The following is a 6,056-nucleotide window of genomic DNA, read 5'->3' as shown; positions in this document are numbered from 1 at the left end:
TTTTCCTCCCTGTTCTTCAGACTGGATCATTTCAACTGATTTATTTTCAAGTTCATTGAATTTTTCTTCTGTCATTTCAAGTTTACTTTTGAGCACATCTAGTGGGGGATGGGAGCAAGTCCAGATGGGAAGGCCTCAGACTTTCACCATTCTTTCTTGAAGGTCCTGCAATTCTTCACGAATAAGCATCTCTCCATTTGCTGCTTGGTCACTTTTCAGAATTCTGAAAGGGTTGTTTTTGAAACACTGCCCAGTTTTATAATTATTTTTTTGGGGAAAGATTTGTTGACAACTTTATGTCACCATAGTCATTAAGTCCTGCTCCCCAAATCATTAAATTAAATTGCTTAACATGTATTTTTAAAATAGTTCAACTCCATTATCTAAGAAAGGTAAATTAAAGTAATAATAAGATATTGATTTGCCTGTAAAATTAGCAAAGATTGAACACTTGTGTACACCGAATCTGGCAAGAATTCAGGAATACAGCATTCCCATGTGTTTCTGATCATACTCTAACATCAAATTTTTAAATTTATTTTCTCTTTTATTATGTTTCCCTGAACCTAAATTTATAAAATGTTTTAAAATCATTGCTTAGGTTGAAAAAACTATTAATATGAGCACATTATAACAAAGAATAATTTAATAGAGTATATGGTTAAAAGTAAGTCTTTCTACCAGGCTTCACATCCTGTCCCTGGAGGCAATCATGGTTATATCTTTCTTGTGAATATTTCCAGAGCTATTCCTGTATATGCAAGCTCAAGTGTCTATAACATAGGCTTTTTAAAAAAATACAGACACTTGAATATTGAATATGCAACATCCTCCAGCTAGTGTTTATTATTAACAAAATATCTTTATTATCATGACCAATCAATATATGAAGATATTCCACAACCAAATCCTTTACTATTTTCATATCGGGAAAGTTATAGAATTTTAGTTTTTTTTTAAACCGGTTTCTACTTTTTCATACTTAAGAAAATTCTACAATGAACATTTATTGATTTTGTAATTGTAAAATAGACTTTATTATAAAATATGTATATATATATATATATATATATATTTTTTTTTTTTTTTTGTGGTACGCAGGCCTCTCACTGTTGTGGCCTCTCCCGTTGCGGAGCACAGGCTCCGGACGCGCAGGCTCAGCGGCCATGGCTCACGGGCCCAGCCACTCCGCGGCACGTGGGATCTTCCCGGACTGGGGCACGAACCCGCGTCCCCTGCATCGCTAGGCAGACTCAACCACTGTGCCACCAGGGAAGCACCATATGTATATGTTTTGACTCATTAATTTTACTTTCATAAATGTATTCTAGAAAATGTTTATAAATGAAAATATTATGTATAAACTAGTTTATCACTGAATAAATATTAAAATAAGAGTTTTAACTAAACTCTAAATTTACTGACTATGTACAATACGGCTCATTCATTTGAAAGATATTTAAGCAGCTATCAAAATAATAATAGCTAACACATCTTATTAAATACTATTATTCCATGCCAGGCACTGTTCTAAAAACTTTAAATGTATTACCATTTTTCACTGTAAGAATAATTCTGTGAGATAGGGGCTTTCTTCATTTTATAGATGAGAAAACTGGAGCATAGGAAAGTTAATTAACTTGCCCAATGAAAAGTTTATAATGATATGCAAAAATACTTATGTTGTCTTAGGTCAGGTTCCCCAGAGAAGGCATTTTGAAATTATGCAGGAAGAGGGGGCAACCACGAGGATAAGTACCAGAAGGGAAGCAGAGGAAATAGAGTTAAAATGTGATGCAGATGTTGTGTGGTCACAATAAACGTCTCAGCAGACCCTGCAGGGAGCTCTGGAGCTGCAGTGGCCCTTCAGAAATGTCCTGAATTGAAGTAATGTGGCTGGGCCTTTATACCCCTGCAATGAACGTGAATAGTCATTAGTGGATGTGTGTGACAGGTTAAGAGGTGTGATTTTGGCAAGCCTGCTTTCTCTGGCTGAGGCGATCTCCCTGAGAGTGCCTCAACTGAGCTATGCCACCTGCCAACCCTCCTAGCATTTGAGGAAACTAGTGCCTTAGTCCTGAAGGGGGATCTAGGTGGTACACACAGCAGCTGTTGCACATGAAATGATAAATCACTGTAAATCCTTATAGGGTTAAAAATAAAAAATATTTATACATGTATAATTTTCAACCCTACATGGACGTACTATGTATACACACATACAGACATATGTATGCTTAGAATGGCAAGAAAATATGCTTTCATTATGGGAAACAATTTTTTTTCTAATCTAAATTACCTCTTTTATAAGGACAAATACTTCAAAATAAATGGTTACTCTCAAAACTTCTGTCAGCTTGGTAAACCGAAAACATCCCAAGTGTGTAAGATTTTTCTAATGCACATATTGGAGTATATAAGATGAAAGTGATATTGATGGAAAGAAACCCAGGGTTTAAAAAGACTATTAATCCCATATTTGATCAAGAAGTATAGCTACAGTTATAGGTCAAGTATAAGAACATTATAAGAATATGTGTACTCTTGAAAATTTCATATAATAAAATATAACTTTCTCACTACTGTTGGGAAGTTCTGTAATTAAAATAACCCCTTTCAGTCAAAAAACTTCAAAGAAAAAATCCATTCACTGTTAGGCAATATGAAGTAGTTGACCATACGTAATTTGCTTATTGAGTTATTCTAATAGACCTAAAATTTCAGCTTTTCATTTCTTAATTTTTGCATTCTCTTTTCCATGGAAAAAGCAGAGTCGAGAAAGAAGAGGAATAAAAGGAACCTGGAGTCAGGAGGATAAAAATCCTCTAGATTGATGATGGAAATGGCTGCTTCCAGGTGTGTCAAGAGTACAATTTAGCACATCTTCTGGGCAGATTTCAATATTCCTGACCAGCACCAAGGTGCCAACTGCTGACTGCCTCTGGCTATTGAAGAGATCATTTCCACAAATATAAACTGGTCTTTTACAACTTTCTCATCTTTGCTCTGAGCTCTCTCTCGTGTGCTCTGCTCTTAGGAGACCCAATATTAAGTTGACACAGTCACTTTAGGCACTCCTTTCCTGTATTCTTTTTGGTGTTCTTAAAGCCAACTCTTCCTTCTAATGCAATTTAATTTCTCCATATAGTTGCTGTTGCTGGGCACCTTTGGGAATCCAGCAAAGTAGCTAGGGCTTATTGATTTGACCCATCAGGATAATGCTTAAGCAGTAGCTTGAAGGGTCCTACGTGGTTAGAACACGAAAGTAACAAAAGTCACATTCCTGGGTACTAATTTATTACATTTTGCAGACATCCAGCATATAATTGTTTATGGAATTTTTATGTTTAGGAATTTCTCCACTCCAGGAACTTTGAAGGGGCAAGTCTTCAAGCTCATAGGAGCTGAAAATACTACAGCACAGACATTTGACCTGAGCTCTGTTAAGCAGACGCACCTATGTCAGACTTGGACTCAGGAGGTAACATCACAGGTAAAAATGGACTGAGAGCTTGTTCTTTCTCATTGGTGGTGACAGTAGTGGTGTAGGCTGAATGGAGTTCCAGGGGTAAAGTGGTATCAGGGTGGTATTAGAGGTGCTTGCTGTGGTCATTATTGCTTCCCCTTTGGGGTACATAGTAGGATCTCTCTTGCTGGCTTCTTCATCATTGCGTAGAGATAGGTGACTGGTATTGACCAATGACATGAGCAGAAACGAGAGTGTCACTTCTGGCTCAGGTGTTTAATAGCTGGCAAGAGACTCTCTGGAGCTCTTTCCCTCTGCCACAGTGAACAGCAAAACTCCAGATATTGGCTTCTATCAGCCTGGGTCCTGGAGTGGGGACAAGGCAGAGCAGAGCTGCCTGTGACCTGTGATGGGCAAGTAGTGTGGATGGGAGAGAGCCTTTGCATCATGACTGATGTAGTGGCCACAACAGCAGTGTTCCTGGAATAAAAGTGGCAGCTGAGCTGATTGGTGTTTGGCTAGGATCCTTATCCAAGCAGTTTTTAAGCAGGATTTTGGGCTATTTCCAAAAAAAAATAGTCTTTAGCCTGGTTCTTCATCCTTTTCAACATTTCTGTGAACTACCTGGCATCTTCCATAGACGCCTTTTTGTCTCAGACAGTAAGATCCAGCACAACTCTGCCCAATCCAACTCCTAAACCGCTTGGTTTCCTTCAGGATCCTGCTATGAATTTCTCTTCCATACATTTGTAAAAAATCTTTGAAAGCTACTGATTTTTAAAATCGAAACTTCCTCTCAAGAGTAACAAATTTCAAAAATTTGCTAAGATTATAAAATTTGTGCAGGCTATTTTCCCCTAAATTTATCACTTTCAAGCTCCAAGGGTTTATCTTAATTCTTTACAGTAACATTTGATGAATAAATAAGCATTCACCCCTGTTTTCCTTAAGCATGCTATTAACCTAAGAAATATCCCTTCCTGGGCTTCCCTGGTGGCGCAGTGGTTGAGAATCTGCCTGCCAATGCAGGGGACACGGGTTCGAGCCCTGGTCTGGGAAGATCCCACATGCCACGGAGCGACTGGGCCTGTGAGCCACAACTACTGAGCCTGTGTGTCTGGAGCCTGTGCTCCGCAACAAGAGAGGCCACGACAGTGAGAGGCCCGTGCACGGCGATGAAGAGTGGAGCCCGCTCGCTGCAACTAGAGAAAGCCCTCACACAGAAACGAAGAACCTACACAGCCAAAAATATAAATAAATAAATGAATTAATTAAAAAAAAAAAAAGAAATATCCCTTCCTACTCTTTGCTGTCCAGAGTAAGCCAGCTTGATCTCATTAAACTGACCATTTCAGATGGCTCCCAGGGGATTCTAGGACTGTGTTAGCCACTGAAGATCTAGTCCCTCCAATGTCCCCACTCCACCACTGCCAGCCAGGAGTGTGCAAACTGTGCGGAAGTGTGCAGCATGCCTTCTCACTGCGCCACGCTGTCTTACTCTCTGTTAAGTGAAGCCTGTATTGGATAACCTCTCATGTTTCTTCATACTCTAAGTTTTAGGATATCTTTCTCTCCTAAGTAACAACTGGTAGCTTAGAACTCTTAGCATAAACATAGTTTTGTGGGCTTGTATTTTCTAATTTTACCTTTGTTCATTTTGAAGTGCAGGCGGTTCCTTGGGCCTTGAGCGTTCCCTCAATGGAGCATTTCCTTATTTTGGGCACTACTGACATTTGGGGCCAGGTAATTTTTGGTTGCAGAGAAAGGGGCTTGTGTATGGTAGGATGTGTAGCAGCATTCTACCTCTACCCGCTAGATGCCAGAAGCATGCCCAAGTTGTGATGACCAAAACTGTCTCAAGACATGGCTAAACATCTCTTGCGGGGTCAAAATTACCCTAGATGAAGATCAGTGCATAAGAGTATCTACATTTGCACGGTTTCTCCATTTTACTTTCAAAAGAGCCATTTCATTTTTAAACTTGAGAATTTCATTCTGTTATGCCTCTTTTAGAAAATTCATAAAAATATTAGTTACTTCCAAGTATAGGAAATAGTAATTTTATCCCTCATTTCACTTACCACTAGACTTTTATCATTGTAGAGAGGTAGTCCTGGGCTATTTACATTTTTTAAAACTGGAATAGCATGTTACTCTGTCTCCATTTCAAACGCTCGCTGTAAACTCTTTTACAGAATTTTAGCACTATCAAACTAGTTTAAATCTCAGCTGACAAGGGTGAGTTAGGTCTTTTCTTTCCTTAAAAGAATACAGTATTCCAGAGGTTTAAAATGTTTTTAAGTGTCTTCTCTGTAGAGAGTAAGGAGGATTAAGCTTTTATTATTCTGTGTATTTAGTGGTCACACCATTGTTGGTGATAAAATCTCTGTGGTCAGAAGAACGTATTTATTACTTTTCCCTGTTCTTATTCTTACACCCTTTAACCTGGAGGCCACTGGTATTCAAAGTGAAATAGGTAGCAGGGGCCCAGAGTGAGAGCTGACAGATTTGTTTGGGTAGTAGTGCATGTACGTGTGTGTGTGTGTGTGTATGTGTGGTGCATATGTGTGATCTGTTCCCATACATCTCG

This window comes from Delphinapterus leucas, chromosome 3, assembly GCF_059928025.1.
Source record: "Delphinapterus leucas isolate spDelLeu-1000000601 "Yukka" chromosome 3, BTC_Dleu_Yukka2, whole genome shotgun sequence".
NCBI lineage: Eukaryota > Metazoa > Chordata > Mammalia > Artiodactyla > Monodontidae > Delphinapterus > Delphinapterus leucas.
This window is presented reverse-complemented; position numbering follows the sequence as displayed.